The sequence below is a fragment of the Microchirus variegatus genome, assembly GCF_963457635.1.
Source record: "Microchirus variegatus genome assembly, chromosome: 14".
Lineage (NCBI taxonomy): Eukaryota > Metazoa > Chordata > Actinopteri > Pleuronectiformes > Soleidae > Microchirus > Microchirus variegatus.
This window is the reverse complement of record NC_139815.1, coordinates 5,283,649-5,309,230: the sequence shown is the minus strand read 5'-3', so window position 1 is coordinate 5,309,230 and position 25,582 is coordinate 5,283,649. Positions and strand designations below refer to the sequence as shown.

The following is a 25,582-nucleotide window of genomic DNA, read 5'->3' as shown; positions in this document are numbered from 1 at the left end:
AATGTCAGACATAGAGGCAATGTATTATCAAGTGAAAGTCCCGCCAGAGGATCAAGATCTAATGAGATTCCTTTGGTGGCCAGATGGAAACTTGAATGAACCGTTGAAAGAGTACAAGATGACTGTGCACTTGTTTGGGGCGACGTCTTCCCCCAGTTGTGCCAACTTTGCATTAAGGAAGTCAGCTGAGGATGCTAAGGACAGAATGGCACCTGCTGCAGTTGAGGCAGTTATGCTTAATTTTTATGTGGACGATTGCCTTTTGTCAGTTTCAGAGGAAACTCTGGCAGTTGACATGGTCAGAGACTTGACAGCACTTTGTGAGAGTGGAGGATTCCATCTAACAAAGTGGATGAGTAACAGCAGGACTGTTCTTGCCTCAATTCCAGAGTCAGAAAGAACAAAGGAGGTTAAAGATTTGGACCTCAGTCATGATGCACTACCTGTTGAGAGAGTTCTTGGAGTGAACTGGTGTTCAGAGTCAGATGTTTTCAAGGTCAGGATAAATGGAAAGCATACACCACAGACGAGACGTGGTATTCTGTCATTTGTAAGTGCAGTCTATGATCCGTTAGGGTTTTTGTCACCTGTCATCCTTCCAGCGAAAATGATTTTGCAGGAGCTGTGTGGCAGGAAAGTGTCATGGGATGAAGATATCCCTTCTGAACTGCTGCAAAAGACACAAAAATGGATGTCTGATCTAGCAAAGCTGCATGGCTTTTCAGTGGCTAGATGCCTCAAACCAGTTGGGTTTGGAAAAATCACATCTGCACAAATGCACCACTTTGCAGATGCGAGTGGAAAAGGATACGGGGTCGTTACCTATCTACGTATAAAAAATGAAAAACAGTCTGTGCACTGTTCTTTCTTGATCGGGAAGTCCAGAGTGTCCCCATTAAAACAGACAACAATTCCAAGACTGGAGTTGACTGTGGCTGCAGTTGCTGTAAAAATGGACAGACTCATGAGAAAGGAGTTACAAATGGCATTGGAAGAGTCCATGTTTTGGTCGGACAGCACCACTGTGTTAAGATACATAGCCAGTGAGAATGTTAGATTTAAAACCTTTGTAGCTAACCGAGTGTCACTTATTCGAGATAACACTAAGCCCAGTCAGTGGAAGTATGTGAACTCTGAGCTGAATCCTGCCGATCATGCGTCTAGAGGCATGACTGTTGACAAGTTCACAGAATGTGAAAACTGGATTGGTGTGCCAGACTTTTTGAAAAGAGACGAGAAGCACTGGCCAGTTTCACCTTGTATCAAAGAGATACAGAAAAATGATGTTGAAGTGAAGGAAGCAGTGAGTGTGAATGCCACAAATGCATGTGAGAATGCAATGAACAAGTTAATTTGTCATTATTCAGAGTGGCACAAATTAACAAGAGCAGTTTCGTGGATGATGAAACTGAAAGGATTGCTCCACAAATTGAGTACTCACCGAAAGTTACTCACATCACAAGCAAGTGAGGGATGGAGTCAGGAAAGAAAAACTGAGATGGTTGCAAATCAGATGCAAAGGTTCAAAACTACCATCAGTGGGTCTTGAAGATATTGCAATGGGAGAGATAGAAATTATCAAACTGTGTCAAAGGGATAGCTTCAGTGACGAAATAATGGTTCTTCAGAAAGGTGATAAGCTCAAAAGAAGCTGTCACATCATCAAGCTTGATCCTGTGGTGCAGGATGGCATTTTAAGAGTTGGAGGGAGGTTGCATCAGTCTGCATTGCCAGCAGATGCTAAGCATCCCGTGATTCTTCCCAAAAACCCTCATGTGTCAACCTTGATTCTCAGATGTACACACAAAGAAACAGGACATAGTGGAAGGAATTACACATTGTCCAAGCTAAGAGAAAGATTCTGGATCCCACAAGCTGATTCAGCTCTTAGAAAAATATTGTCAAAGTGTATAACGTGCAGGAAGGGAATTACTTGGATATTCAATCCACCAGCGGGTTCACATTTTGGAGGCATTTGGGAGAGGCAGATTCGCTCTATGAGGAGAATTCTTAACCAGATACTAAAACAGCAGACTCTTGATGACGAACGCCTACACACGTTGTTCTGTGAGGTCGAGTCTATTGTCAATGGCAGGCCTATAACAAGAGTGTCAAATGATCCACACGATACAGAGGCTCTCACTCCTAACCATTTGCTTCTTCTGAAAAGACAACCAGTGCTGCCTCCTGGAGCGTTTCAGAAAGAGGATTTGTATGGTAGAAGGCGGTGGAGGCAGGTGCAGTATTTGGCCGACATGTTTTGGAAACGTTGGACAAGGGAGTATCTGCCGCTTCTGCAGGAGAGGCAGAAGCGGACAGAAATCAGAAGGAATCTGAAAGCAGGAGATGTCGGGCTTATAGTTGATAACAATGCACCAAGATGTTCATGGTTTATAGGAAAGGTTGAGAAGACAGTTCCTGATGCAAAGGGACTTGTCAGACGTGCCTTGTGAAAACCAAAACCAGTGTGTGAACTTTGTTTATGTAAAAGACATTGCTAGTTAAGGTAAAGATGTATAATGTAAATGTGATTTACTATATGTAAGAGAATACAAGAAGTTCATTATATGTTTAATGTTAAACAAAAAAAATTTCACTCGATGTGTGAAATGTAATTGTTGTACTTCTGTAACAACAATTAGGGGCCGGAATGTAAACGCCATTTGAATATAATGTTTTGAGTTGATTGTGAAATTTGAGCTTTCTGGGCTTCTATAGCTCTGTTAGATATACAGGACGTGAAGTGTTAAAAAACGTGTGTGTTCAATAAAGATTGAGGGAACGACGGAGCAAAACGGTTGTTTTACCGTCGTTGGCACCATCCCACCTCAGCGAGGAGTAAGCAGTCTCATGTCGTTCTTTAGTGGTTAAAGAAAAAGAAAGAATAACGCAGAACGAAGATAGCCACTACAAACTGTTTAAAAAAAAAATAAAAAAAATACAGAATTTCGATCCGTGTCTGGATCACCATTAAAATTGAATAATGTCTCCCTTGGACCATATACTGTATGGCTACAGTCCTACAATCTGAATTATTTCCAAAATTTCACAGGCTTTTCATACAGCATTTAGCTGTGATATTTTCTTTATACTTTAATATGCTGTATTTTTGTACAAGCGAGGGTATAAGAGGAAACTCATCAGTGTTATTTCTAACAATTAAATAAAGTTTTTCAACAGGGAAATGCTAAATCATAATCATATGACATAACTGAATGTACAGTAAAAAAAAAAAAAAAAAAAATTATTTACTTAATATTTTTACTGGAAGATATTGCTAAATCACAGTTACATTCTGTATGACATAGTTAATATGAAGTTGCAATAAAACAGTTTTTATACTACAGCTGTCCCAAACGATTATTTTTCAAACGATTAATCTCTTTCGATTAGTCGACCAATCTAACGACTAATTTTACGATTAGAGTGTGTGTGTGTGTGTGTGTGTGAGTGTGTGTGCGCACGCCTGCTTGTCTGTCTGTGTGACTCTCTATTGGGCTCTTGGTTGTTTAAAAACATTGTGGATGCGCGAGCAGCTCGGGTGCAGAAGGGCACCTCTCAGCGTTTAAGTAGCAGTGTTGTCGTGAAGTTAGTCGGCTCTCATGGACAAATTCAGACGGCTAAAAAAAAAGGAGATGTTTTCCTCGTACTACACCAGCTTGTCCTCTAGTTATAAAGCAAGTTATGCTTGGAAATTCACCTTGGTGAATGGGATACAGCTTGATAAGACATATGCTTTAGGCACCAGTGAGTGGATTATTGACGAGCATTTTGATTATTGAATTATGATAATAATTATGATGACAATACAAAATAATAATAATTAAATAAAAAGTAAAAGTATAAAAGTATCATAATTACTATTATTTTAAGTATTAGTATTATTATAGAAGCACAGATAGTATAATAATAATATGTACATATACATTTGTTATTATTTTAAATCTTGCAGCTATTGGTGAGTCTCTCTTCTGTCTCCTCTCCTCTCATTACTTTATGTACCTGTCTGTTAATGGGGCGAGTGTGTGTGTGTGTGTGTGTGTGTGTAGAAGTCCTCGACAATAGACACACAGCAGTGCGCGCCGCAACTGTTTTCGCCGAGGACGTGAATCCGTGACAGTTCTGTGTTCGCTAATCATGATGAGTGAGTCACAGCTGTGAACTTGATTCATGTGACAGTTCTGAGTCACATCCTCCAGCAGTGAGTGAGCGCGACAGACATTTCTTCTTACTACTCTCTCCCCGTTCGGCGCACATTGGCTTTGCGTCGCTTGCCGGAGTGAGTGACGGTGCCGGTGAACGACTTCAAGAGTGATTCACAGAACGCGGCAGTTCCACCTCCGGCCACCACGATCGCTGCTGAGCTCAACTGAACTAAGAAAGAAACAAATCAGTTCATGAAGTGATGCCAGTCAGTTTGTTCACTCAGAAGATCAGGGGCCTCATGTATAAGAGTGCGCAGCTTTCATACTGAAAGTGTACTGAAGTACGTACGCAAAGAAATTCTCAGTTTTATAAAACCGTGCGTACGCCGAGTCCTGCGCACCTTCTCTTTATACATCCCATCAAATGTGAAACTGAGCGGAGGTGAATGAGTAACACACCATGCCCTCGTTCCACCCACACATTAATATACAAATGACTGTAAAACGCACTCTCTGACGCCTCCTTCCAGAAGAACAATGACAAATGTGGCAGCAAAGGAGGAAAATAAAAGAAAAAGATGGAAAGTGTGCGACACATCGATTTATGATGTATAAATTTGATTAAAATATATTAATATTTTTTGTTTGTTTGATCATTTGGATATAAACACGAAGGAACTAAATGTGAGGTTCACCGCGGCTGCTCTCATATTAATGTTGATGCTTAAAAAAACTGGCTGTGCATTGATAGTTGATCCTTTGGGTGTTGTTTTTCTGTTGTAACATGTTTGTTTAGACATGACTTATCCATGTGAGCTGAATTTATATATTTCAACAATCTATAAATCTGTCAGTGTCACGCGTCATCATCCAGTTACGCACACACCCATTACGCACAGAATAAGCAGATAGAGCTCATTGTGTTACTGCATATAATGATTCATTACTGTCACTGATTGTGTTGTGGACGCTGGGGAGGGAGGAAGAGGGAGGAAGAAGATGCTAGGTGATGTCTCAGGTGTGCCGGTGACTCCAGCAGCTGACGAGCGCGTACGCCGTCTTTTTGTGCGTACGCACGGTTTATACATGAGGCCCCAGTTCTTTCAAACGAATCATTCATGACCGACACAACTCTAGTTAAATAAAGTAGCCCATGAGTCTGGATCTATTCTAGTACCCAAATCAGATTCCCATCTGCCTTTAACTATATCAGAATTGTCCATATTGAGACTGCAAAGTACCTTATAAAGCCACTTGGTAAAGGCTTTAAGCTGAGTGTTGTCTAGATAGATAAAATAAAGTTCTGGACCTGTAGAAATGGAAGGAAATCCTTATTTGTTACACCAAACTTGTTTTTCACTTGCTGAAATGTGAGGATTAAGCCACCCTGTACCATGTCACCAACTACTTTAATGCCTCTGTGGCTCCAGTCGGCTAGGCCGGCCTGGAGACCAGCTGGAAAATCTGGGTTTTCATGGAGAGGAGTTAAACAGTTACTGTAACCTTCCAGCTTCCTAACTTGTTGCCATACATTCAAAATATTCTTTAAAATTACATTTTCTTCAATCAGTTTAACTTTATCAGGGGACATATATAATATGTTCCGGAGGGGAATCCTTACTAGAGAGGCCGATTCCCAACTGCGCCAGGTGGAGTTGGCATCATCAATTAACCACTCCAGAAGAAATTTGAAATGTGCAGCAAATTGATAAAATGAGAGTGACGGTGCACCAAAGCCATCACGGCTAATAGGTAAGCAGAGAGAGCTATAACTCAACCTAGATATCTTTTTGCACCAAATAAATGATATTATAAAACTATTTAGGCTAGCAAGAATTTTCTGACACCATAATTGGGAGCATTTGAAAGAAATACAGGATTCTTGGGAAGATATTTATTTTGATCAAATGAATGCCACCCAACAAGGACAGGGGTAGGCCACACCACTTATCAAGATCCTGTTTTAAAGACTGCACAAGGGGGGCAATGTTGAGTCTATATAGATCGTTTACATGTGGAGGAAGTTGACCAGTTTATGACCAGCGTAATGTTTGGGAAATATTTGGATCTAACTTTTGCGACCGGCAAAGTGAAATGGCTTCACTCTTTGAGAAATGTATTTTGTATCCAGAATAGGAACCATAATCATCGATAAGCTACCAATTTGGGAATACCTTGCCTCGGGGAGTCCAAACAGATCAAAACATTGTCGCCATACAACAACATTTTATGCTGACAGTCATTTAAAGAAATTCCTTTCCATGTTGGCATCTTGTCTTATGATAGCAGCTAAGGGTTCCATAGCCAGAGTAAAAGGGCTACTGAAATTACCAGACCTAAATCCTTTGGCATTACAGCAGAGAGAAGTGAAGTATACAAGATCTGGATCCATTTAATACAGTCCTCCCCAAGTCCAAAAAATTGTGTAAAAAAGGTTGGGCCACCCCAGCCAATCAAAAGATTTCTCTGCATCAGGAGAAACAACCAAGGCGTCAGGATCATACATTGAGGAGTGTTGAATAACATTGAAAGTATCCGAGTCGTCGGCTCGCTTCGATCGCGGCTGTAAGACAACCAAACATTCCACAGTATCCCGATGTCGATGAGAGGGTGCAACTGATAACTGTGAGATTCTGGACAAACTGTTACCTGGGGATTTGGTGTTGGCCGATCGCGGCTTTGACATACAGGACAGTGTGGGACTTATGTGCGCTGAGGTAAAGATCCCTGTGGTCACAAAAGGACGCTGTCAGCTGAATGCAAGAGATGTGGAGAGCACAAGAAAAACTGTCCACCTCCGAATTCATGTGGAAAGGGTACTTGGAAAAACAAGTGCACTATTTTGTCAGATAAAGTACTGATTCACATGGTGTTGCCTTGCAAGGATGAAGACATGACATTCATTGAAAAGATTGTGTCTGTATGTTGTGCTCTGACAATCATGAGCTCTAGTGTTCTGCTGAAATAAATGTGCATTAAATACAGCCATAAGTGTCTGTTGCATGTGAGCTTCCCACTCACAGTTCGTAGCTACTAGAAGGACGGAGATACGATTTTGTTTGCATAATGTTTATTGTTGGTGATAACGGAAACAAATGAACACAGCTGTTTATGACACCGTCTGCTCTCCGCTGTGTTTCTCTCTCTCTGTCTCTCTCTCCACACATCCATACCCACAGTCTTATAAATGATTTCAATACTATAAATACATAGGTATTTATACAATATATAATATATGGGACTGTTACAGTGTTAGGAGATTTGACAGCCATAACTCTTGAGGGCTGCGGTGTGGAGGCATCTTGTGTGTAGTGGTGGCAAAAAAGCTCAGGGAGTGCCGATTTTGTCCACATACTGGTCCCTGGCTTCCCTATTTAACGTATCCCGGTAAATTTCACATCCTTTTTGTTATTTTAACATCTTTTTTTCTTTCTTTCTTTTCTTTCTCCCAACTCTGCTTCTTCTCCGCATTCACTTGCTGTTTGTTTACATTCACAAAACCATCAAAATGGCCGCCACGTCCCAGAATGCAACGCCCAATCCCTATTAGGGAGAGAGGACGGGGGTCCCCCCCCCCCCCCTTCAAATGAGGCTTGTAGCATTTCAAACAATGGGTCGATGAGACTGGTTTTAAACTTTTTATAAAATTCTGCATTAAAACTGTCAGGGCCCGGTGCTTTGTTGTTAGGAAGTAATTGAATACAGTTCTTAATTTCACTATGAATTAAAAGTTTGCATAACTTTTCTCTCTGCTGATTAGTGACTTTTGGTAAATCAACCTTAGTAAAAAAGAACAAAATGTCTTGCTTTGAGTGCAGATTAAGCTGGGAAGAATACAATTGTTTGTAGAATATTTTAAAAAATATTGTTAATTTCTTAGTTCTTATTATTATGGTTAAGAGTACCATGCAAATCTCTGATGCTTGAAATATTCTGGCTATAAGTCGTGTTACGCAAAAGATTAGCCAAGTAACAGTTGGGTTTGTTAACAAACTCATTTGTCAGCTTTCTTAAGGTCTCTAAGGCAGTTCTAACTATCTGAATATCATTTCTAAGTTCATCAGCTGGGGATGAATTGTATTTAGATTGAAGTTCATGAAGTTCTAGCTCCCGTTTTCTTTGCTCCCTCCTGCTGTATATGATATAATGAGACCATGGATGTAAGCTTTAGCTGTATCCCACACTTGGGGACAGATCAGGAGTCATGCTTTCTTTGAAGAAGAAATTGAGTTGTTCTATTAAATATTTTTCGAAATTGGGGTCATGGTTCAAAAAAAGAGCTGTATCTCCAAGGTCGGCCCGGGGGGTCTAAAAGTGGATTTCCACGGGGAAATGATGTGAAGCTGCGAGATAGGCTATATGACCTGCGCATTGTGTTTTACTTTGATTCTGTGTCGGACTTGCTGTCTGGTGCTATCTGCTCTGTTGAGCTTGATGCGATTCAGCAACGGCAAAAATAGAACTGCTACCTATCGAATAGTGCTGCATCGCGGCGTGCCGCTTCTGGGACGCTGCTAAGACGTGCCGCATTAGAATAGAATGGTAGCGATCAGCAATGGCGACCACGCCCCAGCTATCACAGTGTTATCAACAATCCAGCCAGCAAACTTAGAAAAAACATAGGCAATAAAATCATTAGATTGTATAGGTGGGAAAAGATTTTCATAAATGGCACTGCTTGCCCATGAAGACGGCCCTTTAGCATAAGATAGTTTGGCTGTCACACAGGAGCAGATGCTTATTAATTAAGATAGCAACACCTCTGCTTTTGCTAGTAAAAGATGAATTGAACACCTGCCCTACCCAGTCCCGTTTCAGTTGTGAATGTTCAATATCAGACAGGTGAGTTTCTTGGAGAAGGGCTATGTGCACATGTATCTTTTTTTTTAGAAGCTTAGAAGTGTTTTCCTTTTGATAGGGTTGTGTATCCCTCTCACATTCCAGCTACACATTTTTAATGTGGGTCGGTCACCTACCATTTTAAATTAAATAAGAAATCTTGACTATACAGATGTGAGAATAAGAATATAAGTTGCATCCAGGGCTCCCAAAGACAAAACAAAAAAGAACAGAATGGACATAAAATCAAACAAAGTGCTTTGTCAAACTTGAACACTGAACTATGTCCAAACACCAAAAAATAGAGACAGAAGACAAACTTAGGGCCCAAGAAATAGGGTTAGTGCCCTTGCTGCCTTCAGGTAGCCCGATGACGTGGATGGTACACTGCCGACCCCTGATGTCCAGGTCGTCAATTTTATCCAGGGCCGCCTCGAGCTTGCTTTCAGCTTTGGTGAGTCTAGCAGCGTGGCTCGCTACCGTGTCCTCAGTCTGAAATACGGCCCTCTGCTTTGGTGATGTGCGTATCAAGTGCAGCGACTTTAGATGAGCAGGCCTTGAGTTCCTTAAGGACCGGAATAAGTTTTATTGTCAAAGGAGGCTTCCACACCTTAAAGCACCTCAGTGTTTATCCTGTCCACCAAACTATCAGCCTCATCGTTGCTCAGAAAAGGTGGCTTGTCAGCCATGTTAGCTTGGCTACTCTGTGGTGACTTATCTTCACTAGATTTAGCAGACCTTGAAGTCAGGTTGAGCTTTTTCTGAGTGCGTACCATTCTCCAATCTCTTGCCCAGTATTTCTACCTCCCTTATTCCGTCTCAAGTTTGAAATAAAATGCCAAAACAAACGCCCGGTGTGGGAGCTCAGGTGTCGAGCTGCTACTCGTTTTGCGTCCCGTAACCCCTAAAACAATGTTTTGATAATGAGTAGCAGTGCATCCACCTTTCCAGATGGGGGACTGCGCTTCTGAGAGCTGACGTGCTAATTACATCACTTCCAGGTACCTGGCCAATCACAAGACAGTTGAGAAAGCTCTTGTTGGCTGGCCAATCACAACACAGTCTGTCATCAGGAGGTGAGATTTCTGTCTGAAACAGTGTGGCTGACAAGAGCGTAAGTGAGGAGAGTTTTCAATTGGCTCGTTTGCAGCAACTAGGAGGTTTTTGGGGTACAGTCTGGACAGCTTGCCAGTCCATGGCAGGGCCATATTTTACTATTTCATTGGTGCAAACCAAAGTTTTGCACCAGGCTTTTAGGCCTCCTGGGAATTTGTCCAGTTTTGGTTGGTTGATGAACATTTGGCTTTGGCTGCATCTGTGTTCCTCTCTGGCATGACTCTCAGTTCTATGTTTTAAACTTTAATGGTGTGACTGTTGCCACACCTCCACTGTGTGCGTGTCTTGTTGTTTGGCTCTGACACAGGTGTTCTCTTGTCTCTTGTGTTCTGTGTCTGAGACTCTGTGCTGTAACATGAGCTCCAGCTGGCAGAGCCAGGTTACTCATAAAATAACAACCAAGCATGTACCACAATGCCATGGACATTTGAGAGTTTTGAAGCTACTGCTCCCTCAGCCTCAAAGCACTTTTGTCTTCTGACCTTATGAAGCATGGATGGATGGTTTGATGGTGGTGGAACAACAGAAGATGAGAGAAGTGGCAAGTTGATTTGTTGCTGCCAAAGAGAAAAGCTGTTTGACTCTTAACTGGAGAGTAGTGTTGTGTCGGTCAGGAGTGATTTGTTCGAAAGTACGAATCATTTGAGTGAACGAACTGACTGGGATCACTTCATGAACTCATTTGTGTCTTTCTTAGTTCAGTTGAGCTCAGCAGTGATCGTGGCGGCCAGGAGTGGAACTGCTGCGTTCTGTGAATCACTCGTGAAGTCGTTTGCCGACGCCGTATGAATCTTCGGCAAAGGACACCAGCCAACATGCGCCGAGCGGGGAGGGAGTGACTAGTAAGAAGAACTGTGTCTGCCGTGCCTCGTTCATGCCGTCAGTACACTGACTCAGTCATGATTCGATAACTAACTGACACACAGAGAGCTTGGTGAACTGTGGCTGTGGACGTGAATCACGGGAAAGAACTGAGAGCATGGATGTATAATTTGAACTGGATAAAGCACCGCCCCCTCTGCCTTGAAGACAATTTTTACATGGTGGCCACTGTGGGTACTGCAACAAAAAATCCCATGGGGCCCAAAAAGCAATTTTCCCATTGACCACAATAGTAAAAGAAACACCTGTAAAAGTGTCCACATGACACCTCGAGACATGGACACAGGCTTTAATAGATCTTTATATTCTATATTTTTAATTCATGGAGTTTCATGTTTGAAAAACATTCCTAAAGGCCATAAAAAGCCCAGAAAAATCTTATTTCCCAGAGTGACGTCACAGCTGTGTAAGAGCACAGCCAAGCGCGGTCATGTGGCGTCTCGGGAACGACGCTACTGTCAGGGAGCAGTACGATATGAAAACTTTATGAGAAATGTGAATAAATGAAGACAATGAGAGGGTTTCATTTACATACATTTACTGCTGTGTGGATTCATTGAGGAGAGGAGACTGACATGCTGCACTTTATCACTGTGTTCAGTCCCGGACATCGTGACACTGATGACGGTGTGGACTGTGGAGCTGTGACCGTGTGATGCACTGAGACCTGCGGTCACTTCACCACTGATTCCCGGGGAGGTCTTATCGTCACTATCGGTTCATAAAGTAACTGTTAAATGTGATGAACACGCAAATTATAGTTGAATATAAACATGTTGAGTGAAAGAATCAGGAGTTATAAAACTACTTTAACACGTTATTGTTCCTAATAATAATTAGAAGGGAAATCGGGCAAAAACAACACAATTCCTGTAACACATATAAACTAATAGCCACGGTCCTAACACAAATAAACAATTTGTATTGATCGTTTTAATCTTTAATTAAGTCATTGTACTTTTCAGCTTACTATATTCACTTCACTATCGTTGGTTTTGCATTTATTTACAAATCCATGGTTTAAAGCCGAAGTTAACGTGACGCCGGTATTCATGAAATCCAGGAGACAGGAGCATCGGGGTGATCTCGGTGGAAGTCCTGGATCAGGGTCTGGTCCAGGATGAAGCGGCGAGGAACACAAGACCTCTCTTCAGGGCCGTATCCCTCCCAGTCAACCAGGTACTGGTGTCCCCTGCCGCGTCTGCGAATGTTCAAGATACGGTTAACAGTAAAGGCATCTCCGCCCTCGATCATCCTGGGCGGAGGAGGGGGATTGGCGGGAGGGACCAGCTCAGATTCCACCAACGGTTTTAGGAGGGACACGTGAAAGGTTTGGTGGATCTTCAAGGAACGGGGTAGTTTAAGACGAACGGATGTGGCGTTGATGATTCTGTCCACAGGGAAAGGACCGATGAATCTTGGAGCCAGCTTCCGGGATTCGACTTGGAGAGGGAGGTCTTTTGTCGAGAGCCAAACCTTTTGGCTGGGTAAGTAATCTGGGGAAGGTGAGCGATGACGGTTTGCCTGTTTCTGTGAACGTAGGGATGCTTTTTGAAGTGCTGTTCTTACCTCCAGCCAAACAGCCTGGCAGTGCTCCATATTGGCCTGGATGGAAGGTACGGCTACTTCTCTCTCCTGAAAGTTAAACAGCGGGGGTTGATAGCCCAAGGAAGCCATAAATGGAGAAATGCCAGTAGATGCAGAGGTCAGGGAATTATGGGTGTATTCTACCCAGGGTAGGAAGGAGCTCCAGTCCTCAGGGGGATGAGCAGCGATACAGCGAAGAGCCACCTCCATGTTCTGATTAGCCCGTTCAGTTTGGCCGTTCGATTGCCTGAAGATAGACTGGCGGAGGTCCCCAGCGCCGAGCAGAACGCCTTCCAGACCTGCGACGAGAATTGTGGTCCGCGGTCAGAAACAATCTGTAGTCTGTAGGGAAGCCATGAATACGGAAAACTTGTTGCACCAGTGTCTCAGCTGTTTCCATGGTGGAAGGGAGGGCGGGGAGAGAGATATAATGTACCGCCTTGGAAAATCGGTCGATGACTGTCAGAACGGTAGTGTTATTGTTGGAAGGGGGAAGTCCAGTGACAAAGTCTACGGCAATATGTGACCAGGGGCGATGGGGAATGTAAGAGTCCGGCAGGAGGGCGGTTGGAAGTTTTACCTCTGGAGCAGGTGGGGCATGCCGAGACGAATGTTGTGACGTCCTGGGACATGGTGGGCCACCAGAACCGTTGCTTGAGAAACTGGAGGGTGCGTGCAGTTCCAGGGTGGCCGACCAGTTTGGAGGAGTGGCCCCACTGGAGAACCTCCGAACGCGTGGTCTCAGGCACGAACAGTCGATCTGGTGGTCCTCCTCCAGGATCAGGTTCGGTGATTTGAGCCTCACGGACTCTTTCCTCCACTGGCCATGTAGCAGCGCTGAAGATACAGGATGAAGGCAGAATGGGATCAGGTTCCAGCTCTGGGGGGTCGGGAGAGTGGAGCCGGGAGAGTGCGTCGGGTTTGACGTTCCGGGTACCAGGGCGGAACGTCAGGGCAAACTTGAAGCATCCCAGGAACAGGGCCCACCGGGCCTGTCGAGAGTTCAAGCGTCAGGCGTTCTGTAGGTAAGCCAGGTTCTTGTGGTCGGTCCAGACTATAAACGGTTGGACGGTCCCCTCCAGCCAATGACGCCATTCCTGGAGTGCCAAGACGACAGCCAAAAGCTCCTTGTTGCCCACGTCATTGTTCTTCTCCGCAGGGGATAAGCGACGACTGAAGAAGGCGCAGGGATGGAGCTTCTGGTCGTCGTGGCTGCGCTGGGAGAAAACCGCCCCCACGCCGGTGTCGGATGCGTCGCCCTCGACCACAAACTGGAGTTCCGGGTCGGGATGAGAGAGGATAGGAGCTGACGTGAACATCTTCTTGAGGCGGAGGAAAGAGTTCTCAGCATCGCTGGACCACAGGAAAACCTGTTTGGGAGAGGTAAGACTGGTAAGTGGTTCGACGATTCGGCTGTAATTTTTAATAAACCTCCTGTATAAAATTGGCAAACCCCAAAATGCGTTGTAGTTGCTTTCTGGTAGTGGGTGTAGGCCAGTCTCTTACAGCAGAGATCTTGGTCGGATCAGGAGCGAGGCTGCCTTGTTCTACTATGAACCCTAGGAAGGGAACAGGTTGCGAGTGGAACATACATTTTTCAGCCTTAATAAAAAGTCTGTTTTCTAGTAGTCTCTGGAGAACCATGCGGACATGCTGGACATGTTCCTCCTCGGTTTCAGAGAATATCAGGATATCGTCCAGATATACGAAGAGGAACCTGTCCAGCATGTCACGCAAAATGTCGTTGACTAGGTTCTGGAACACCGCGGGAGCATTGGTGAGGCCGAACGGCATCACCAAATATTCAAAGTGTCCAATGGGTGTGTTGAATGCCGTCTTCCACTCATCCCCCTCCTTGATGCGAACCAAGTGGTAGGCGTTCCGTAGGTCGAGTTTGGAGAAAACATTGGCCTTGCTGAGGGGGCTGAAAGCGTAGTCCAGGAGAGGAAGAGCGTAGCGATTCTTAATTGTTATTTCATTTAAACCTCAATAGTCAATGCAGGGACGAAGGGTTCCATCCTTCTTCTCCATGAAGAAGAAACCAGCCCCTACTGGAGAAGAGGAGGGACGAATGAGACCTGCAGTTAGGGACTGGTTAATATAGTCCTCCATGCTTTGACGTTCCGTGCGGGAGAGGTTGTACAGTCTCTGCGATGGAAGAGTAGCACCAGGAAGGAGGTCTATACTGCAGTCGTACGGGCGATGAGGTGGTAAAGAGAGGGCCTGGTCTTTGGAAAACGCTTCTGCCAGATCATGGTAAGCCTTTGGTACACTGGAGAGGTCAGGAAGATCAGGTGGTGTCTCAGCAGGTCTCGGCGTAGGTGGTTGAGCAGACCTGAGGCAGCGGGAATGACAGTGTGTGCTCCAGCTGGAGAGGGGACCAGAGGACCAGTCAAAAGATGGGTTGTGTAGCGACAACCAAGGGAGCCCAAGGACCACCGACGCAGAGGAAGCAGGAATGAGGAAAAATTGAATTTCCTCGACGTGATTTCCAGATAGGATCAGCGTGAGGGGAATGGTACGGTGAGTAACCTCTGCCAGCCGGTTACCGTTGAGGTCTGATATAGTCTTAGGCTGGGGTAGAGGTGTCGTTGGGATGCCAACCTGCTCGGCAAGGTGAGAGTCGATGAAGCTTTTGTCGGCCCCAGAGTCCACTAGACATGAGGTGGCAAAATTGTCTTGGCCCCAGCGGAGTTGGGCTTTCAGGGAAAGACGAGTGGGTGCAGGACAGGAGATGGTCCTGCTCACCAGCACTCCTGCATGTACTGGTGAGCTCAGGCTTTTGGGCGCTGGGGACAGGCTGCGACGACTTGACCAGGTTGTCCACAATAGATGCATGCTCCCGACTGTAGTCGCCGTCGTCTCTCTGTGGGTGACAAGCGTGTGCGACCCAGCTGCATGGGTTCTGGACAGTTCGTACTGCTAGTCGAGGGGGTAGAGGTGGAAGAAGAGACAGGAAAACGAGTGGGTAAGGGGGCGCGAACGGGTGGTTCTCGTCGCTTACCTCGTTGTCTCTCTCGGATCCTACAGTCGAGGCGAATAACTAGCTCGATTACTAGTTCGAGGTGAGGTGCAACATCACAAGTTGCTAATTCATCCTTTAATTCATCATTTAAACCCCATATAAATATGGCTCGTAACGCCGCATCATTCCACCCAGTTTCGGGAGCTAGGATACGGAAACTGACGGCAAAATTGGCGGCAGAGGAATTACCTTGCTTTAGAGTTAGCAGTGGATTAGCCACATCGCTGTTGTGAAACGTTTGATCGAAAACACGATTCAGCTCAGTCGAAAATGTAGCGTAGGTAGTGGAGCGAAGGTGATCATGGCGGAGGAAAGCTGTAGCCTACTGAGCGGCTCTTCCGGTCAACAGATTAACTACAAAGGCGATCTTATCGTGATCGGTGGGGTAAGTAGTCGGTTGAAGGTCGAAGACTAAAGAGCATTGGAACAAGAAGCTTGCGCATTTGTTCAGTTCCCCCGAAAATCGTTCGGGGGTCAGAACATACGGCTGCTCCGTGTTTCTCACGGAGCAGAAGCAACAAAACAACAACAAACTATAGGAAGCCATGAATGTAGAGTGTGACACAAAGCAGTGGAAAGGAATGCAATGGTTCTTAAAAATCGACCCTTGGGGTAGCATATAAAGGGAGAATAGTAGGGGGCCCAGAACTGACCCTTGGGGGAGCCCACAGGTTGGAGGGGCTACTGTAGAGGAAAATTGACCCATGTGCCCTGTGTCAAACGCCGCTGTCAGGTCAAGAAAGATTAAAAAGGCACAATTACCAGAATCAAGGTTTAATAAAAGGTTGGTGTAGTGGTTAGCGCTCTTGCCTTTGCAGCAAGAAGACCCGGGTTCCTGGGTTCGAGCCCCGTTTGGAACAACTTCGGAACAACGGCTTTTCTGCAAGGAGTTTGCATGTTCTCCCCGTGTGTGCGTGGGTTTTCTCTGGGTTCTCCGGCCCACAGTCCAAAAACATGCAATATGGGGATTAGGTGAATTGGTCACTCTAAATTGACCATAGGTGTGAGAGTGTGAGTGAATGGTTGTCTCTATGTGTGGCCCTGTGATGGACTGGTGAACTGGCCAGGGTGAACCCCGCCTATCGCCCAATGTCAGCTGAGATAGGCACAGCACCCCCCGCGACCCTCTGGTGGAGGATAAAGCGGTAGATAATGGATGATGGATGGATGGATGGCTCTTGTTTAAAAAATACTTGCCTGTTGTTTAAACCTTGGAAATAAAAGGGAGTTTGGAAATTGGCCTAAAATTAGATAAAAATTTAGTTAGCAGGATGTAGATGTTCCATTATTTCAGTAACTGTGGAAAGAGAAACGGGCTCAAACAGCCAAGCTTGTTGTGGGAACTGAGAGGTCCTGAGCAGACTGAGGAAGTGGGGACCTAAGAGCAGAAATCTTATTAATGAATAACTTCAGAAAATCCTCACATCATCTGCCTGTCATCAATACAGGCAGCGGGAGGGAAAATAGTCAGCTTTCACAGCCTGCTGGTAGGTTTGCAGACAATCACGCAGGAGGTCCCAAGAAATGTGGAGTCTGTGAGGTAAAAAAAATAATTAATTAGAAATGTTTTGTTGGTGACAGACCTAACATTCAACAAAGCCAACTGAAGATTAAAAGTGTCAGATGAGGATGAAGCACGCTTCAGTGAGCGGAGGTTTTGACGAACCACACCACATCTCCCGGATCGAGCACACCAGGCAGAAGGAGGCAGCAACAGCCGATCGGGGTCCACCGAAAAGCTGACGCTGTCAAAGCTGCCGACATCAGGGGATACTGGTCGGATCCATCGGTGTCTAGTCCTCATCAAGCGCAGGGCAGGATGAACTTCCAGATGCAGATTATTGCGGCGATCAGACCCACGATCAGACCTTAGGTGAGCCTCAAGCCTAACCCGGAAGCGTCCGCGTTTCCCACGTCTTCTTCGGACGCCTCAGAAATGCCAGGATTTCCTCGAGGCATGGAGGGGAGCTCTTCAACTTATCAAATTCAATCTGATCGAAGAAGCACCCAATCTCAGCAGAGTTTGACGATCATATATGTGGAGGGATGATACCTCTGGACAGATCAGGTAAATCATTAAACACAGCAAACACAGAGCAGAGCGACAGGCGGCCAGCCAAGCACCCTGGCGCCATCTTGTTCCAATCAGTGAGTGAGTGTGTGAGTGAGTGTGTCCCATTATTAATGAATAATGGGTCATTTGTATGCGCTTTGGGTGTCTAGAAAAGCGCTATAGAAATGAAATGAATAATAATAATAATGATAATAAACATTTTTGTGGAGAGGTTTGATTTGTAGATTTGCATAGCATGACCACCTTGATTATTCAACATAAACAGTTATGTCATGGCTTAATAAATATAGAGCAGCTCAATGAAAAACTCACAGAGATTTTTGATTGTAAAAAAACAAACCAAGTGGAAAATTATGCCATCATTTAACCAAATTGAACTCAGTGACTGTTGAGTTGTTATTCTTAATCATATTTCTAAAATGCATTCTGCTCCCTCATTAAAGCTTTCTTTATGAATCATAAGTCTGATTAAAACATTCATTTGTGCTACATAGACATTTCTTGGCCAACGCATTAAAACCTTAAATGATTAATTCATCTGCATGCTTCTTTTGGCTCATGTTTTAAATGTTAAATGGAGCATGAAACATGCTCTGTAACAGCAGATCTGCTCTCCCTCTCTCACCCTTTCTCACCCTCTTCTCGGGCTTCTCAGCCCTGATGCACTCTTTTCTTTATGACTCTTTTTAAAATCCGGCTTTTTGCTCCAGCAGCCTCCACTGTGAAGTTGCTGTCTGTATCTCACACAGACTGTTGTCCTTTACTTCACCTTGCAGCTCAGAGAGCAGAACAGTGAACCTTTGAAAGCCCATATTTTATCCAACAGGACATGAGATGATCAGTTCTTATTATTCACCCATCTAGCTGTCATGATTGCTCACTGGACCACTAACCAGGCAGGAGCTGACCATGCACCGCTCAGCGACTTCTGAGGTAACATTACAGGCTGTAAAGGCTGGTGTGTTCTTTATTTGTCTAAAACTTTTATCTATTTGTTTCTCATTTGTGTTTTTATCCTGAAAGATAGGCATCTTCTGTAGTTAGCTGTTGCTTGACTAAAGTTGAAGCCTAGGAATAGTTCTGGTTTTTTTGGGGTTTTTTTTGTGGGTTGCATGAGACACATAAGCCCAATTAATACTCCTGTCTAAAGTGCTCTACGAGACCCCTCCACATCGCCGGAGAGCATGTCGGCTGTGCAAAATATTTTTTAAGTGTCCATCACTCCATCAAGGGACAACGGAGACGGCTAGAATACCATTGAATAAACACAAACTTATACCATGTAGGTTCAGATACATTACTATGCAATACATGGTCATTACTCAGTAAGTTAAGTAAAACTGTACCGTAAAAGGAAGCCTTGCTTGTTTCCATGCTATTACTATGTTCTTACTAAATCGTTAAAATTGTAATAGAACATTCCATTGAAGTTCCACAACATTACTAAGGAAAACCAGTGAGTACCATGCAACTGTACCACAAAAAAATTGAATGTTTTATACCAAGATATAGCAAAGGCACAGTGAAAAGTAACAAGATGTACCAAAAGTACCATGATTACTGCATATGTGGGGTTCAAAGACAACACTTTGTCCGGTGAGCTTTTGCTTGTCCGGAGAGGAGGGTGTTAATCTCGTACCCATATCCATAACACCAGATTTCCACCGGTGGTAGGTACACATCTTAATTCGCTATACTTATAACAGGGAAATACTTACCTTCTTATTACATTTCTGTTACCATATATTTACTGGGTAAATAGCTAGTAATTAGGGAGCTGTAGCGACCTTATTACCAGCGTATAACCCAATAATACAATAAAATTTACCATACAGTTACCAGGTAACGCCAACATTTTGGTCATAGTTTTATTGTCCTAACTTCTTATTACCAGCAGTAATTACCCAATAACACACTATAATTAGTGTGCTTGCTGAAAGGCAGCACACTATTGTCCGCCAGATTTTTGGTCAGCTCCTGCTCCTCGACCTTTTGAGATATCTCCACCGGTCCAACTCTGGAATGTCCGGCCAGAACCAGTGTAGTGTGGAAATTGAAGATAGTGTTACCCCGGATTTCCACTGGACGCGTTACAGACGCGGTACGTCAGCGGCGCGGTTCTGCTTCGACCTCTGCCCAGCGTCAATCCGCACCGGGCGCGTTACAGCTGCGGTGCGGTGCCTTGGAAGCCAGCGGTATTCACGGAAGATCGCGTGATAATTTTGAAAGGACACAAGTTCGCGAGATCCAGCGATAGACTGTGTGCATAAAGGAAACAACAACAACACAGCTTCTTTTCATTCTCCGACTGGAAGAAGTGTCGATCTGGTGTCATAAATTATTTTATGTTTCTCCACTTCAACAATCAGTCTCTCGTTGTACATAATGACTCTCTGAGACGCTCTGATTCATTGACTGTTGACCTGGCAGCACCAGTCAAGACGTAATGTTGATGTGAAGTTGTGACAGGCTATATGACCTGCGTATTGTGTTTTATTTTGAAAGGGGGGCAGAAATTTTTTACTTTGAGTCTGTGTCGCACTTCCTGTCTGGTGCGATCTGCTCTGTTGAAATTTATGAGGTTCAGCAGCAACAACGGCAAAAATAGAACTGCTACCTATCGAAAGCTTTGGCGTGGGGAGCCGCTTCTTGGACGCTGCTGAGACGCTCCGCATCGCGCCCAGTGGAAATGCTCTCATTCATTAGAATGGAAGCGATTTGCAACGGCGACATATCGAAACCTTTGTATATGAACTCAGGACTCCAATATTAGGAAGCACAACATCTAAAAAAAAAGTCATTCAAATTTTATGGATATTTCACCAACTTATTTAAATGACCACACCCAGGCAACTGTACACGTTCGTCACTGCCCCTTCACTATCTAACCGTATACTGACAGAAGTCACGCATCATCAGGATCATGCCATGGGGTTGTACAACAGTGATGTAGAACCATGTGTTATATATACCCAGCAATTCAATATATTTCACAGTCATGGTGTTCAAATCTAACTTGTTTAATTGTGATGATAGGAGGGTATATTCTAAGTTGAACATGTACAAAAGTTGAGGAGAGTAATATGTTAAAGCGGAACTCGACCGGAAGTTCCTATTAACGCTGTTTTTTAGTGTGTATCTGTGTCATTACCTTATTTAAGAAGCCCTGAAGTTTCGAAACAAACAGTTCAACCACTGCTGAGAACGCTGTGTTTATTGTAATCTCGGGGCTCAACGAGATCTCTGAAAATCCCTTAATAGTTAACAGCAGTTCTCCTGAACAGCAGATCCTCCTGCTCCGGGCACTAGTCTGGGCACATCCGGTTGTGTACATTGAACCGCAGAAGAAGAATAACGTCCATTGTGGAGGTGTTTCACGAGCGACAGTGTCTTCTGACTCCGGGTCAAAGTCATAAAAGGGACTGCGGCGGGGAGTCGTGAAGAAGCTATTTTTAAACATTGTTAAAACAATGTTTTGATAATGAGGAGCAGTGCATCCATCGTTCCGGGGGGGAGCTGCACTTCTGAGAGCTGGTGTGCTGAATATACTGGCCAATCACAAGACTCTGTCTTCCGGGGGTGAGAGTTCAGTCTGAAATATCGCGGCTGATGAACAGCGTCAGAAAAGAGGATTTCTATTGGCTCCTTTACAGCAACTAGGAGGTTTTTGACCATAAAAACAAGTTAATGTATGTAAGTAGACCTCCATAACTAACATATATGTGCAACAGGACCACTCTATGTGAGCTTTAACTTCTATAAAAGCATACAAACTAATATAATATATTCATTTGTATGCTTTTCTTCCGGCAGATTATGTAACAAACATTATAAAGTTGCTCTGCATCCACTGGGTAAAACATATTTATATATCCATAGACATCCTTTCGTGTTGGGCTACATTTCAGATTACATGTTGAACCTGTCAGTAGTGAAAAAAGAGGTTCATCTCACACGTTTAATGTTAAAGGTGCATCATGTAACAATGTGGCCAAAATGGTTACTACACTCAAAATCAAACACTGCTGCGAGTCGTATCCACCTCCCACTCCACCCCTCCCTTCCAGAGTCAAGGTTTTAAATAAATAAATACATTTTGGTAACATTAGCTGTTGATTAGGGATGGATATATCAGATGGAATATCTTTATGCATGATATTTGACAGAACTGTCTTTCATTTTTGCCTCCTCTTTTATAATGTTATATAGCAGGTCTGCCAACTTCTGCAGAACCAGCCACTGACAGAACAGAACTGCCGGCGGGCGGGTATTCGGTACGGCGGGGTATTCTACTTGAAAGAAAATAATTAGTTTGTAACATTTGGTGTGCAATGATAATTTACACTTTGTTTATTTAAGAAAAGAAGTGCACTGAAGGGAGAATTTTTTTTTAAATTTGTTCTCAAGTGACAATTGTGTGCATTGTTTTAAAGTATTTTACTTATATACTGTCCTGGATGGATTACTATCCAATAATAATTAACAAATTAATCATCCAAACGAAAGGACGGAGCAGCGCGAAAGGAGCGCCATAAGTATCGGTATCGCAGATACTGACTGGTATTGGAACGGTATCGGATCGATACCAAAATTTGCAGTATCGCCCACCCCTATTTCACACCAAAGTCAAGTGAAATGACTTTATGTACATTTAAAGCACATTTAGAATAATGCTTGATGCCTTACAGAGCATTTTTATTATGTTTTGACAAAGTAGAACCCAAAGAATAGCTTTGAATAATAAGATGATTTGCATCACGGCACACATGATTTGTTGCCTCCATCATTAAGTTCAAATGCCTTAATTTGTAACACACACTTACCAAATGAGGCAGCAGTCGAGCAGCGGCATTTGTTGATATTTTCTCAGAGTGATGGCTATCTGGTAATGGCATCTAATGATGGTGTCAGTATACAACCACAATTCAAATGACCTGAACCAACCTTGTAAAGCAACTATGTATGATTATAAAGTAGCTTTGAGAAAGGAGCTCCCCATACCTGAGCAGAGCTTTATAGTAATGTTCAGCTAATTTCACTTGTCCTGTTATGGTTAACCCTCAGCTGCAGCAGCAGATTGTTGTTGGCAGTGAAAACCCTTCCAAACAGCAGACAGACATGAAACAAGCTTGTGAACATAGAAGAATGTTTCACATACAGAGCCAGATAGTTCAAAAAACAGCAAAAGTGGAAAACGTAAATTACATAATTCAGACACAAATACAAAACAGAACCATACAATTAGACTGTAAATACAGACCAAACATTTCAGTTTTGCACCTTAACATTAATAGCATTTACTAGTGCAACACAGTCAGACATTTATTTTGAAATAGCCAACGAAAGGAAATACACAAGGTTACATATCACAGCTGGGACGGGTTTAATGATTATTATTTCTTTAACAACGTTCATTTGAGGCCCTTTAGTTGCTTAATTTATGTCAGTGTGGTCCTCTGGGGGAAAAAACATTGCCAACCATGATCTTGGTTTTAGTATCTTCAGGATTTGTTCATAGAATAGCCAACTGGATTAGCTTGGGTTTCTTTAAGTTGTTTCAGTTTTCAAGCAAGTCCAAAATACATAGCCTGGTGCTGGGGTGCATTTGGGGATGGTGAGATAATATTGAGATAATATAAATATTTAGTTTATTAGTTTATTATGTCAAGGACAATCCCAATTGATCAACTGTAACAGTAACAGTAAAAAGGGCAGCTTTAGCCAACATGGCTAATTTCCTGCTGTAGTCCCCGGCCAGATGACAATAGGCACCCTAAAAAAACAAAACAATATATTACAGCACAATGATTAAAGGCAGTACAATCAGTACAATCATGCAGAGACAACACAGTCAAAACATACAAAAGCAGCACATAAAATATAATCACACATCAGCACATACAATCACATTCAGGAGTGCAGACAAACATCGCGTACTGTATAGACAGGCAGCATCCATGATCATGACGCAAATAACACAGCCATATTTATTTTCTTAATATTTCCTAAATAAATCTGTCACCTGTTTTATGAGCTGTCAGTTTAAAAATGTTTGGAAAATTATATTTTATATATTTTTTTTTGAACAAGCAGAAAAGTAAGCAATACAACTATCTGGTATAAAATCACATCAAATGTATTTATTTATTAGCCCACAATTTTCAAAACACAGTTTGTCTCACAGACTTCACAGGGTTGGTAACATCCTCTGTCCTTAGACCTTCGACCAGGGTAAGGAAAAACTACCAGGGAAAAAAACCCTTGTAACAGGGGAAAAAGGTAGAAACCTTAGGGAGAACCACAGGTGAGGGATCCACTCCCTGGACGGACAGAAACAAAACATCCCAAAAACATACAATACACAATGACAAAGAATAAAAAGTAAAAAGTCTTAAAATGCCAGGATCCATCTGGATCACTGGGTTTGTCACAGCCTGTAGCGAAATGGAAATATATATATATATATACACATATATATAGTAGATTATAATTTCTCTTGTAAATTCATAGAAGTACAGTATAAAGTAGGATAAAATAATAATAATGAAATGAATGTCCTTGATCACTGCTGCCTTTGTAATATTTCCTGACTGTAGTATGAGTATGGAGTATGACTATGTCTTCAGTTTTTTATTGTATTTGATTTCCCTTCCTATCTCAGTTGTATAGGGGGAGGTTTGGGCATTTGTGCAACAGAGTGTGTAGAGGTGTTTTATGTGCTGGCAGGTGCTGCAAATGTGAAGTAATGCAGTTGTCAGGCACTATTGTCTCTGCTGCTGGCCTCATCTCCCACTTGCTGTCCATAAAACCAGAGTCATTTAAAGTCCTAATGAAGTGGAGAGTCTGGACCAGTGGCAGAAAAAAATCACTTTTCTCGGTGTCATTCTTACTTGACATTATTTCTTGTGTTTCATACCCACTTCCCCATCCATGATATTGTTTTCATATATAATATACAGCTAAGTGGTTCACTTGGCCACTTGACCACTGTGTTTGATACATTTTTCATACTTGATCCCATTCCTCTTCTGTTACTGGTGGTGTTCACCAGGGATCTGTTTTGATGATTAAAAAGTAGATTTTGTATAATATGTCCCATTTAAGTATGTCATTTAATGTAATGCTTCAGTGTAGGAGGTTTGTGATCCTTGAGGAGAGATATAACAGACAGGAAACATTGTTTAGTTATAAAGTTCATGGCCAGACATCAGGGATCAGTCAGCTGTATGTGCTCCACTGCCTTGTGCGTGTGTGCATGCACGCGGTGTGTCTTACAACAGTTTGATAGAAGAAACAAGTATAACGTGTTTCACATTTTATTGTAGAGATCATTGCTTGGTGATCAGCTTCTCTCAGCCTTCATTTTTAGAGCTTTTTTTCCCTTTGTTTTTGTTATTTTTTCTTTGTTACCTCTTTAGGACCATAAACACTGACCTGGAACTGGTCTTTGATTGTGGTTAGGTTAAAGTTAGGTTAAGTTATTAACTGGTTATGGTTAAGGTTGCAGATAGACCGTCCAAATGATTTGAAATCAATGCAGTATGCCATGAAAAATAGCTGCGCAGACCTGTGTGTGTGTGTGTCCACGTTTGTGTTTCACTAGGTCAAATTAGATTGACCTTGCTGTTACGAAAGGCCCTCCCTCTGTCCTCCCTTGCCTATAATTTACCCACAAAGCACCTCTGTGTTGGCAGAAGAAGCAGCCGTACATTTCTTTTATCGTTTTACAGTCCTGACACTGAAAAGAAGGACACACCCCAGCAGAGATACTTACATGGGCTTTGACTTCAAATTTGTATTCATTCTAACCATACATGTTGAATGTAGAATGTAATAAACAGATTTAGGCCCCCACAATATGAGATTTATCTGGAACACACACACATTGACTTTTATTTAGAGACATGTTAGAGG

General features: G+C 43.1%; 1 protein-coding gene across 1 annotated transcript in view; it reads left to right on the top strand.

Moving 5' to 3' along the window:
• tmem255b (transmembrane protein 255B) overlaps nt 1–25,582 on the top strand; it is a gene marked incomplete at both ends in the record, with an annotated part of 48,341 nt that overhangs the window by 5,711 nt on the left and 17,048 nt on the right. The window lies entirely within an intron of this gene.